The sequence below is a fragment of the Silene latifolia genome, chromosome 6 (genome assembly GCF_048544455.1).
Source record: "Silene latifolia isolate original U9 population chromosome 6, ASM4854445v1, whole genome shotgun sequence".
Taxonomy (NCBI): Eukaryota; Viridiplantae; Streptophyta; class Magnoliopsida; order Caryophyllales; family Caryophyllaceae; genus Silene; species Silene latifolia.
The window spans coordinates 85,804,922-85,818,324 of NC_133531.1; the positions used below are offsets into that span (position 1 = coordinate 85,804,922).

The 13,403-nt window shown below is 40.8% G+C and overlaps 1 non-coding gene across 1 annotated transcript; it reads right to left on the reverse strand.

The window, feature by feature from the left end:
- Positions 1 to 7,447: 7,447 nt before the first annotated feature.
- On the reverse strand, positions 7,448 to 7,554 carry LOC141589509 (small nucleolar RNA R71). The gene has a single exon (XR_012520444.1). It is a non-coding gene; the product is annotated as a small nucleolar RNA R71 (small nucleolar RNA).
- Between the last annotated feature and the right edge of the window lie 5,849 nt (positions 7,555 to 13,403).

Below are 13,403 nucleotides of genomic sequence, written 5' to 3' on the forward strand. Positions count from 1 at the left end.
GAAAGAATAGGAAAGAAAGGTCCGGAAATAACCGAACACGAAAACTTGGATAAAAAGAAAGCCTTGAGAAATGGCGCAGCAGGTGCTGCGTCCCTTAGAAGAGGCACAGTACTTACTACGTCCTTTCTCGGGTAGGGTTCTTCTACGCGAGAAAACGCGTTTGACAGCCTGTCGTATTTTAGGCATAACTTTCCCTAAAAGACTCGGAATAAGGTGATTTCGGTGGCGTTGGAAATCTAAGAGAAAGATCTAGAACTTTTTGGGAAATAGGCCTGACCCAAGAAATTCTTTATCACCTTGTAAAGCGGGCCTAAATGTCGGGTTGTCATTTTAGCTAAATGAAATGGACATTTTGTAATGTAAACTTTATGTTTAGCACAAAGTAGTGACATGAGACTCAAAATGAGATATAACCAAAACATTTTATGACATCCTAACCTTAGGTAGACAAGCACATTGTTTTTTGACTCGGGATTTGACGGTTTTAGGAAATGAAGACGGTTTTTGACCCGGATTCCAAATGTACTCTATTTACAGTCAAAACGATTGTAATGACACCTAGATGACAACCAAGGGGTAGACATAAGTGTATGAGTTACCTTTAATTAACCGATTTACGAATCGTCATAAAATCGCGACATATGCTAAACATGCGGCCCAATCATCACTGGGTGTTTGGCAGGAGGTGCAGAAATGAGGTATCTACAAAGCCCCCACTTTGACTGAGGCTTGGACAAGGCGAAAGTCAAAGTATAGCCCTCAGGTCAATCGAAGATTACAACCTGAAGATTATGGTGACGCGAGGTGACTCAAGGGGTCTGAGCCAAGGACCTGTCGTCGGGAACATTTTAGAGTCTGTCGACTTCCGGGGAGGGTCGTTTAAAGTCCATTAGACTACGTAAGGAAGCTCGCCAGCCATAAGAAGAAACCATGCCTGGGACTTCTTTCTCGAGATATTTCCGGAGTTGCGTAGGAGCTAAGGGTAAGACCTAAAAGATATGTAAGGATTGTGCTAGGGTGTGGGGCCCTAAAGGAAAACATCGACGAGAAGGAGGTCAAATATAAGTTCAACCTAATGGGTAACAAAGGTTTGGGTGTAGGAACCCTAAGAAAAGGTGATCCTAAAGGATTATGATCCTAAGGGTAGAAGTGTATGAACTCGGGAGTCTGGGAACTTAAAGAGCTAGGTGTATGAACCTGCGTATATGAACCTAAGAGGAATTGGGATACTAGGGTTAAGTTTAGAAACTACTGGGTTACTAATTCTTGTTTTGAACGCGTGCGTTTAAGCTTTCTGAGGTATGAGAACTCCAAAAGGATTTATTGGTTTATGAACCTAAGGACGTTGGTGTGGGAGCTTAAAGGCTTATGAATCTAAAGGAAGCCATTTTGGGATCTAAGAATCTAAGGGTAAGAACCCTAACTTTGGGTTTATGAACCTAAGGAAGGAGGCGCTTGTTTGGGAACTTCTGAGAACGACACCTTTGCCGAACTCCGTGAAGAAAAAATAATATTGAGGGTAGCAGGACGTCGGTAGAAACTGCTGGGGAATCTGCTTGCGTCGGTCTCAAGCAAACTCTGGTTGGGGAACATATTGACGATTAGGAACATCTTGATCGTCATGAGTAATACTGCAAAATACTGTTGGGGAGAAATATATCGACGACTAGGAATATCTTGATCGTCATGAGCAACACTTCAAAATACTGCTGGGGAGAATGAAGACTTGGGCAAAGCCCCCAGTGGGAGCGAGCACTACTTCTGATACTTACCTGTATGGTTAGTAGCCACACAAGAACGCAATCTGATAGGCAAATAGCACACAACACATGAGGAAACGCAATTAGCACATGGACCTCAAATGAGAAAGGAAACATACAAGTTTTGAATGCTCTTACCTTATTAAAATCGTTTAAAACTTGAAATAAAGATGAAATTTGTTGCTTGTAATGCGTTATATATATACAATGGGCTTATTCGACATCAACTCATACAGACGCAGACTGATGGACTGCTGCAATACAGACATAGGACTGACTGACGCGACATGGAGATGACTCTGACAGACTTTGCTTAAGTATGCGCAACCCCTATCCAAGTGTAGGTGACAATGCGTATCAATTCCGAAGGTATAAGAATTTCAAAAAGATGGGGCATAAAAAGACAAGGCATGAGCCATGGATCAGCTATCTATTTGGACATCTTTTGCTACCACTTGCTGTAAAAAAGACCCCTCTTGAGGCACGATAACTTGGAGAAGCGATCTAAGACCTTTTTCGTTGTCTGGACCAAGCACTAGCTCGACTCAAATGAGAGAGGAATAAAGGGAGGGTGGCATCTCGGAAGAGAAGCCCCCAGGATTAAAAGATGACTCTAGACTTTGGTAAAAAAGAGTCTGGGCGACAAGAAGGAGCCCTCAGTAAAGAGGTATAAATGGATGGTTATTTTGAGGATGGTAGTTTGGGTTGGAAGGTTATGAAATGGAAAGGGATGGTTATGTCCATGAGGATTGCCTACGTATTCATGTGAAGTGAAATAAAACCAGATCGTAGTTCTGAGGTTTGGTTAATTCTATTTGGGTGTTATGGTTGTATCCTTCTTGTGTAAGAAAGGACTGCCTACATATCCACCTGAAGAGATGAAATCAAACCAGATCATAGTTCGGGTATGTGCGAAAGTTTATGTTGTCAGGACCTTAAAGTGCATGGGTCAGGACAGTATATTTCCTTGGTGACTCGATGAATCGATTTGAGATGACTCTCTCTGATCATAGACCAAAGAGGTATAACTAATTTTGTAAAAATTTCCTTATCGTGTGAGCGCACCCGAAAGTAGACCCTGGGGATGGATATTGGTTCGTCCCATCCAAGGTAGCAAAGTATTGAAGACTCCGTGTCTGGGTCAAGGTGAAACTGGATTGGATATTTGGAATGTGGGGCTCGGAAATAAGAGGCTTTGATGAGCAAATATCCGGAGCTTTGATTTTGTGGAATTGAGGCTCGATGGATTATGGCTTGTAATATGGCTTGGAAATGGAGTCTCTTGGCTTGATGTAGCCTGAGCACATAAAGGTAGGTTAATTAATGCGGGATCAAGTTTCAATGTCTTGGCCCTAAATGATGGGTATACTTGACGAGCTTGAGAGGATTCTCAAAATTCTTAACTATCTCCCTGTAACGGTCTCGAGAAGGACTTAGGGTGTGTCAAAGGCTAAGTGAGGGTGCTAGCTGACCATCTTCATCGATGTCTTGATTCTATATAGACTTCAACAGTATTTCGTTTAGCATTCAGACTCAGATTCTTGGTCTGGAATATATCTCGGCTTTTGCTCATATTCTTGATTCTGGTTTTTGCAGATAACTTTGACTTTGGATATTGACATTGACTTGCTTGATTGAGCCTTCTTTTTTTGACTCTTTTGTCTTCGATTACGGGAATAACTGCGGCCTTGGATATTGACACCAATTTCTCTTGATTGAACCTTTGTCTTTGATCATGGCTCGTATCGTCTTGGATGTTCTTGCTACCATGGATTTAGGTCAGCCTAACACCTTTGGTGTGAAACGGGTTGGTTTTTAGTTAACAAGTTGTTTATTGTGGAAAATGGGCTTGCCTGCTGTCATAGATCGTTAACAAGGGAGATGGTCTGGATTCGTCCTAGAATCTCATGAGATAGGCTCATACTAAATTGGGGTATAGTGATGTTTCTGTTGCCAGACATGGAATAGGAAAGAAAATGGACACGGAGTTTCGGGTCCTCTACAACTTGGAATGGAACATCGCTTAAGTGTACTCACATCGACTTCCCATGTGTTGTTCATTTTAAAATGTCTCAAACCAATTCTTATTGTCACAAGAAACGGGCAAAGGAGGAGATAGCATAGAATATGTGGATTGAAAATTATACTTTTATTCAAATGAGTAATGAATGTATTTAACATAGACTCGAAAAGACACGTGACTCGTGGGATAGCCCCCAGGTTGTCAGTAGAAATAGAAATGGACACTAAGATAGACACTATGACAAAAGTATGGGATAGAAAGCCTAAGACTCGGACTCGGACTCGGACTCTGACGTGATATTAGATCCAGACTCGTAATCATCGGCCCATGCTCGAACATTTGTTCTTCTGATAACTAGTTTCGGCATCTGATTTTGAGCATTCACCCATTTGAGCACCTCGTCCTCATCATTGAGAACACTGGATGGATAACTGATGCGTGTCTTTTATATGATGTTTTACACTTCATTTTACACGCATTTCAGAGCTCATTTATGTAGTTTATGCTGCTATTTGCCCCATTTCGTCTACTTTCATATTTTTATGTAATATTGCAGATTTATGCGGAAATGAGTAGATTTTGAGCTAAATCCGTCCCTGAGTATCTTGCATTACATTTGACGTGAAGTATTCGCTCAAGGAACAAGCTTGATGCGCATTTCAAGGCCCGAAAGACAAATCCACGAAGTTTTTGAAGCAAAGTACCAGCTACAGTGGTCGATCGACTTATTCCTTTGGTCGATCGACCAAGGCACGTAGATCAGAAGCTACTGTTCAGCATAGGTTGGTCGATAGATTGAGCATCATGGTCGATCGACCAGACCGTGGTTCAACGTGAATTAAAAGATCGAGAAATTTAAAGCCCATAGTACATTAGGTTTTGGAATAAGAACTACGTTGTATTCTTTATAACGTAAGCTAGGTTTACAGAATAATCATCAAGTTTTAATCTTGTTTTATTATCAAAAATTCTTTAGGGTTTATAGTTTGAGAATATTGTTTCGTATTCTATACAAGTTACTTTTTGCATTCGGTTTTTGGATTCTGTCTTTACAATTCCTCTTCACGGTACTATCCTGCTCTTATTTCAGTTGGTTACTTTATTTGCGTTCATAGATATAGAATTGCTAGCTAGTATCCCAAAAGCCAATTTTATCATTTTATGTTAATTACTTATTTCGTCGTTTTAATCATGAATTCTTCTGTTTTATTAGTCAATCTTATTGTCGTTATCATTCCCAGTATGAGTAGCTAAATTCATCGTGCTAGGATGTAGGGAATCTGTAGTTAGGCGGCATTAGAATTAATTTGGCCTGAAATCGCGTGTTGGTCTATCGACCGCTATACCTGGTCGATCGACTGACCACGTGAGGTGTTACCTTCGTTTTAATTGATTTAATTCTATATTTGACGAATCGAGTGCACGCGACTATTTGAATGTTTAGGTTTTTACTGACCCCTTAGATCGAGAGATAGGGGAAGTTGTTAGACCACCAATTAAAATGACTAAACTATGCTGAGATCAAAAGATAGGTAAAGTTTAGGTTATTAGTCACTTTTCAGGACGAGAGTCAATACTAGTGATATTAGTGTAGGGAAATATCCGTAAAATTACCTTAAATTTTAAGGATTATAACGCAAATTTACATGTGTATTATAGTCATAAAACAAAATACAAGAGAAACGATAAAGGTAACAAGAATCAACCTCGGGTCCTTGTGAATGCGGCCTAAGAACAGAAATCAAAGTAGATTTCCTCCTAATCGTTGCACCCAAGACCGTCTGAGACTATGCCCCTTGTGCTAGAATGTATTCTCTAATTGCCTTGCAATATTGAGAGAATTATTGTGAGTTTTGCTAGATGAGAGATCTAGGTTTTTCAGAGAAAAATACTCCTCAAAACCCTAATTTTGTTTCAAATGAATCAGTTAGGGCAAAAGGAGAGAATTGCTCACCTTTTGTTGAGCTCGGCCAAACCGTGAGCCCTCATGGGGAAGTGGGCTTCCACTTCCTCTTAATTTTAACTCGTGGTCTGGCTCGAAATTGCTAAATGTATATGACGCGGTTTCATTATAAATCGTCATCGGTTATCGGTTATTAAAACATCAACTAATAACACGGATTAGTTGAAATATTAATACATGTCCGACAAAGACAATATTGTATAATTAATTCAATATACATTAATCAAATATAATCGTTTATATTTAATTTACGAATTAACTGCTTAATTCGCCTTACCCATTAACATTTAATCCGTATTAAATAAATATCTCATCATCGCGTTTGACTAATTACTAGTCAATAACTCCGACTAACTGGTTAGTCATATTAGGCATCAACATGACTGTATTTTCATACTGTCACATCTCTCAAACGTATCCTATAGGTGTGACTTTTAGGGACCAGTTGATCACCGCCATCAGTATGACAATAACGTCAAACTTATCTAGCAAGCCAACCGTTATTGATAAACGTGGACCAACTGATAATAGTACAAAAGTATATCCTTTGATCCTTTTAGAGATTTAACTGTCCTTGCACTAACTGTAGAGGACACCAGCCCCATGAATTAGGGACCCGTAGCGAGATCGAAAGACGCTGCTTGTTAAGAGTGGACCGAGAGGACCTCTTGTTTTCCCGCCTCATGTGTTTGATTTAGACCTACTTAGTATGCTGCCGCCGAAACTATAGTGAACCGACCATCCCAGTACCCTTCTTTATATTTGATTTAATACATTTCTTTAGTTTAATTTATATTTCATTGCCTTTAGCTATAGCTCAAATCAAAGCAAACCCCCACACTCCGTTACCTTCAGACCGAAATTAAGACAACTAATAATTACATCTGCCTCTCTGTGGTTCGACCCTGTTACCACTAGCTTCTGTTAGTTTTAATAGGTTTATAAATATTATTTTTGGTACTCACAACGACTGGTATCAAATTTTGGCGCCGTTACCGGGGAGGCAATTGTTCTAATTTAGTTGTTTTATTTTAGTCTTTTCTTAGTTTAAAGGACATCCGTTCCTTAAACTATTCTCATATTCTTCTTGTAGTTTCATCTTATGCGCAGGTCACAGGGTGGTGAACTACTACCGATCAATCCTGAGATTGAGAAGACCCTTCGTGAATTGAGACGATCATCTAGGATATTGCCGACAGAGGAAGAGCTGAGTACTCTGTCTAGCTACTACGAGAACGCTCTAATTGAGGAGGATCCACCTTCGTCTCCAGTTTCTACTTCATCAGCTGAGACAGTCACTTCTCCAGACTTTCTAGAAATGGCTGAAGAAGCAACTATTGCCCGATCACTCGAAAGCCGACAGCTGCAAATCTCTACAAGGGATTTGCATTACCAGGGACGGACAGAAAATTAGAGCCGAAGCCGTCTTATATCAACTTGGTTGAGAGAAACCAGTTTAGGGGAGCTGCGAATGAAGATGCAGCCAAGCACATGAAGACATTTATTGATTATTGCTATTCCAGACCCCTACTAACCGGTGTGACCCAAGACCAGGCGAAGGAGACCATGTTTATATTCTCTCTTCGTGATGCTGCAAGGGGGTGGTATAGAGACCTGGATCGAGCTGCCAATGAGATAACGGACTGGAATTCGTTGGCCTTGGCGTTTTACAAGAAGTATTTTTCTGCCTCGAAGACCAATGCCATTAGAGCTCAGATCACGAGTTTTAAACAGGGGCCTGATGAGAACTTTCATGAAGCATGGGTTCGTTTCAAGAAGCTGGTGGGCACCATTCCGCACCATGGGTTCGAAAAATAGAGTCTATGTAATCAGTTTTACAATGGGCTCTATGACGATCAGAGGGCTATCTTGGATGCTGCAGCTAGTGGCAGATTCCAGGAGAATATGGGAGAGACTAAGGGGTGGAAGATCATTGATGACTTGGCCACCCACAAAGCTGAGTATGGGAATTCCAGGGGAAATCAAAGGAGAAGTGCTGAATCTCCTTCTGTAGCTGCATTAGAAGCTCTTACGGCGAGATTTGACAAGTACGAGTTGGGAGGAGCTTCAAAAGGAGGGATCTATCATGTAAATGATGTGTCAGACGGTCCTTTCGTCTGCAAAAGATGTGGAGCTGAGGGACATGTCTTAGAAAATTATCCTAGTCCCTTTGAGTCTTGTGCTGCCTTCCAACATTATAGGCAGACAAACACTTATTATGAGCCGAATGTCCATCCAAATCTGAGGTGGAGTAGCCAAAATGTCTTGAATCCGACTCAACCTCCACAGCAACAGCAGCAGCAGACTTATGTGCCCCCTCATAAGCAGCAGCAACCATATCAAAAGCCTTCATATGTCCCTCAGCAGCAGCAGCAATCCCAAAATTCTGAGTTTGCCGAATTGAAGAACTTGTTGCTAAAGGAGTCTCAAGCTAGAGAGGCCGGGATGAAGATGTTGAAGAGCCAAATTGCTCAATTGGCTAGCAAGAATACAACTCGAGCTCCGGGACACTTACCGACTCAGACGGACCAAAAAGAGACCCTTAATGCTATCACTTTGAGGAGTAGGTCTACCCTTGATGGGCCCGCTATGGCTGAGGATGTCACTGAAAAAGATGAGGCGGAACCAAGCAAGAAGAAGGCAGTGACGAATAAAAACAAGAAAAAGACGATCAGCAGGTATGTCAGTCGATCGACTGACATACCCAGTCGATCGACCGTTCTGCGACAACCAGAAGCTACTGTTCCTGTAGAGGTCAGTCGATCGACTGATGAACCTGGTCGATCGACTGATTGCGCTGCTGATAGTGAACCTTTTCGTCCTCCAATGCCCGATAACTTGAGGGATCACTTGTTTCGGGTGGCACGATCGCCGAAAATATTGAGGCGGACTGATCGTGACGATGGGTCCGTTCCGGTTCCGAAGTACGACCCTATGTCAATTAATGGCTCATTTTTTAGACGATCTGAAGAGGGTTCAAGCTACAACAAAGAGAAGGTAGTGGACTTTCAGCCTAAGTCCACGGATGCCGGCATGCGAGATTTAGAGGAGAGGGCTAAGTTACTCCTTACAGCCCCTTATCCGGAGAGATTGGTGCCGACAAAGGAACAAGTATCTTTTAATAAATTTTTAATGTTGTTCGTAGTTTAAACGTACAAGTACCTTTCCTAGAATTAGTTAATCAAGTGCATGCTTTCATGAAATTTATGAAGCAATTACTGTCTAAAAAGAAGTCACTTGAAACTGTGCACACTGTCGCACTCACTGAGGAGTTATGCTCTTATTTGACCCATACTGCACCCCTTAAGCTAGAAGACCCGGGTAGTTTTTCCGTCCCATGTAATATTGGCACTTTTCCTATTGAGAAAGCCTTATGTGACCTAGGAGCCAGTATTAGTGTAATGCCTTTGAGTCTTGCTAGAAAGTTAAAGTTGAATAGGTTTGCAGTCACGAACATGACCGTACAGATGGCTGATCGAACTGCGGTCCAGCCAATAGGAGTCTTAGAGGACATCCCTGAGCAAATAGGGAAGTTTTTCTTCCCTGTTGACTTCGTTGTGCTTGATATGCCCGAAGATGCACACATACCTATCATACTAGGTAGACCATTTCTGCACAATGCTGGTGCAGTTATTGATGTTAGCTCTGGGACCTTGACCTTCAAAGTAGGGAAGCATTCCATTGTCTTTGCCCAGACGGCTAGGAAGAAAGACCCCATGTGGCCCGTCACTTGTAATACGGTTTCTGAAAAGAAATCCTATTTTATACTTCCTGATATACCTATTTGTTCCTACTCTGTTGTAACACCTCCGCCCCACATTGGGAGCAAAGTGGAGGAAGATTCTTCTGTTTTAGATATTGCGGGAGCTGGTTTGGGGAAGGAAGAGCCACATGTTGCTCCAGCTGTGAAGGAGACAATCGTTCAAAGAGGGGGTCTAGGATGCCTTAGCTACGGCACTGATGAGGAGCCCGAAGATGAGCCAGTCAAAGCAATGGAGTCTGATTTGGATTCTGACGAGTCCGAAGAGGTCATTGAATGGGAAGATGTCCGACATGCTGATCCGTTGAGTTCTGCGGATACTGGAGCTGAGAAGAGTGCAGCTGAGAAGATGAGCACTATTGAGGCTACCTCTTGTAGCCAGAAGCCGACCAAGTAGGCCATTCCGTGGCCATTCTTGATCAACTATTAGTTGATTGAGGCTTCTTAAAAAACATTTACACTTTTATTGCTTTAAGACACTTTTTATTGTTTTTGTGTGCGCGAGACTTCGCATTTTAAGTTTGCTTAGGATTTTTAGTACTTTATACCGTTACTTTGGGTTTTGCGCAATTTTTGGCGCGGTATTATGTGCGTTTGCAGGTTTATAGACCATATTAGCTCAAGTTTTCGAGCTCATTCGAAGAAATCAGAAAGTTACAGCAGTATTTCCAGTCGATCGACCGCCTACCTCAGTCGATCGACTAAGGTGCGACTCCCAGGAGCTTCTGTTCCTGTTCATTCCAGTCGATCGACTGCCTGCTATGGTCGATCGACCGTTGTTGTTGCTGTACCTGTTCACGACCTTTCCCCTGCTGTGTTTGGTCGTTTTTGCGGAATTGAGGGAGTCTTTCCTCCTCTTTATTTTCCGACATAGATTTCTTCCATTTCTTCATCTTATGCACATAATTACCGCTTCCAATTTCGCTTTCCCGGTTTTATGCGTGGTATATGTTGTCTTTTCAGGTACTATTTGGTAGCACTGCTAGCTACTAAAACCTCCTAGCTCACGCTGGTTTGGGGAGGTTTCCTTTTGCTGCGCTTAAAAGTCTTGTGAGTCTCCTTGTCTTCACTTCATATCTTATTTACTTACTTTTCTTGCAAATTCCCGGTTTTCTCCTTTCTCTCATTACATAATTTTGCACAATGGGGACATTGTGCGATTTGGTTTGGGGAAGGGTTTTACGTTGCATTTCATATGTTTTTGCATTCACGTTTACATTTTGTCTTGCATTGTTGTTTAATTTCGCTTTATTTACAGAAAATTCAAAAAAATTGAAAAATTTCAAAATTAAAAAAAAAATGCATGTTTATTTTAGCATTTACGTTGAGTCGGAACGGTAGTATTTCAAGGATGATATTGCAATTGCATCTGTTTATGCCTAAGCCGTGCTTAATTGACATGTTATTAGTAGAATCAATTGCATAGTCTACGAGTTTTCGTTAATTTATTTGCTGGACTTGAGACTTAACTTTGATCTTTGGCAAACTACATCATTTTCTGAGATTTAGAGCCTATAACTGGTGACATTCATGACCAGTTTAACTAGGATTGTGAGTAGTACTCCTTATGAGACATGTTACATAAATTTGCATAAATATGAATTTGATCTGCTTAATACCTGTATGTATTCGGTTCGTGGTTTGTTGACACATGTGGTAGAGGTTCCCTTTTCTCATTTTACCCATAAGCTCCACACTGCCAAAAATAGCCTTTTTGTCCCGTTAACTACATCCTACACATAGCCTGCCTTTGTCAAGCTAGTAGTTTAGTTGTTGGGATTGTTACTTTGTTTTGGTGGCATATGCTCTTTTGAGATGTTGATGGAAAGATGAAAATGGAAGAGGAAAGAAAGAAACAAAGAAGAAAAAAAAAGAGGAAAAATGAAACGAAAAAGAAAAAAAACGAGTACTGTACTGTTTGAACGGTCGATCGACTGGCATCAATGGTCGATCGACTGGCGTCCGAGAAAAAGAAGAAAAAAGAAAAAATCAATTCGCATATTCAAAGTCTTTATTAAATGGCGATTTTTGCTCCCATGTCTCATTTGTATATTATGGGAAGTTAGTTGATTGATTATTACGGAGATTGTGAGTTTTGTGCTTGCTATAGCACCGTGTCAATTGAATTTTGAGCAAGAAGTGGATGTTGTCATATGGTTTTGTTACGGTACTAGCATGATCACCTGTACCCCCATATTCCCATAAATGTTTTGCCTTCTTCTTACCCATTACCTCACATATCCCATATATACCTCGGCATGTGTCATGGTCATTTGTTTGGTTGGAATGCATATGTACGGTTGTAGAGATTACTTTCATATTAAATTGCAGGCATGTTCTTATAGGTCATAGTTAGGTGAGAGTCATTACATATTTACTTCTTTTTATCTTATACATATATTCACCTGTGCTTATGTGTGATATGAGCGACCCGTGAGAGTCCGATTTGATAAGTCTCTACAGTTGACGGTTCAGCAGGTTTTTAACGACTTCATAATTCGTTTGCATGATTCGCATCGCTAATTGATTGTTGGTTATTGCATTAAATTGGTTTAGGCTATTCAGTTTGTATTTCGCTCTGAGATTGAACTCGTTCCATTAGGTTTTAGGACCGAGTCTAGTTCTTGCTTGGGGACAAGCAAGGGTTTGGTTTGGGGAAGTTTGATGCGTGTCTTTTATATGATGTTTTACACCTCATTTTACACGCATTTCAGAGCTCATTTATGTAGTTTATGCTACTATTTGCCCCATTTCGTCTACTTTCGTATTTTTATGTAATATTGCAGATTTATGCGGAAATGAGTAGATTTTGAGCTAAATCCGTCCCCGAGTATCTTGTATTGCATTTGACGTGAAGTATTCGCTCAAGGAACAAGCTTGATGCGCATTTCGAGGCCCGAAAGACAAATCCACGAAGTTTTTCAAGCAAAGTACCAGCTACAGTGGTCGATCGACTTATTCCTTTGGTCGATCGACCAAGGCACGTAGATCAGAAGCTACTGTTCAGCATAGGTTGGTCGATCGACCAGACCGTGATTCAGCGTGAATTAAAAGATCGAGAAATTTAAAGCCCATAGTACATTAGGTTTTGGAATAAGAACTACGTTGTATTCTATATAACGTAAGCAAGGTTTACAGAATAATCATCAAGTTTTAATCTTGTTTTATTATCAGAAATTCTTTAGGGTTTATCGTTTGAGAATATTGTTTCGGATTCTATACAAGTTACTTTTTGCATTCGGTTTTTGGATTCTGTATTTACAATTCCTCTTCACGGTACTATCCTGCTCTTATTTCAGTTGGTTACTTTATTTGCGTTCATAGATATAGAATTGCTAGTTAGTATCCCAAAAGCCAATTTTATCGTTTTATGTTAATTGCTTATTTCGTTGTTTTAATCACGAATTCTTCTGTTTTATTAGTCAATCTTATTGTCGTTATCATTCCCAGTATGAGTAGCTAAATTCATCGTGCTAGGATGTAGGGAATCTGTAGTTAGGCGGCATTAGAATTAATTTGGCCTGAAATCGCGTGTTGGTCGATCGACCGCTATACCTGGTCGATCGACTGACCACGTGAGGTGTTACCTTCGTTTTAATTGATTTAATTCTATATTTGACGAATCGAGTGCACGCGATAGTTGAATGTTTAGGTTTTGACTGACCCATTAGATCGAGAGATAGGGGAAGTTGTTAGACCACCAATTAAAATGACTAAACTATGCTGAGATCGAAAGATAGGTAAAGTTTAGATTATTAGTCACTTTTCAGAACGAGAGTCAATACTAGTGATATTAGGGACCCGTAGCGAGATCGAAAGACGCTGCTTGTTAAGAGTGGACCGAGAGGACCTCTTGTTTTCCCGCCTCACGTGTTTGATTTAGACCTACTTAGTATG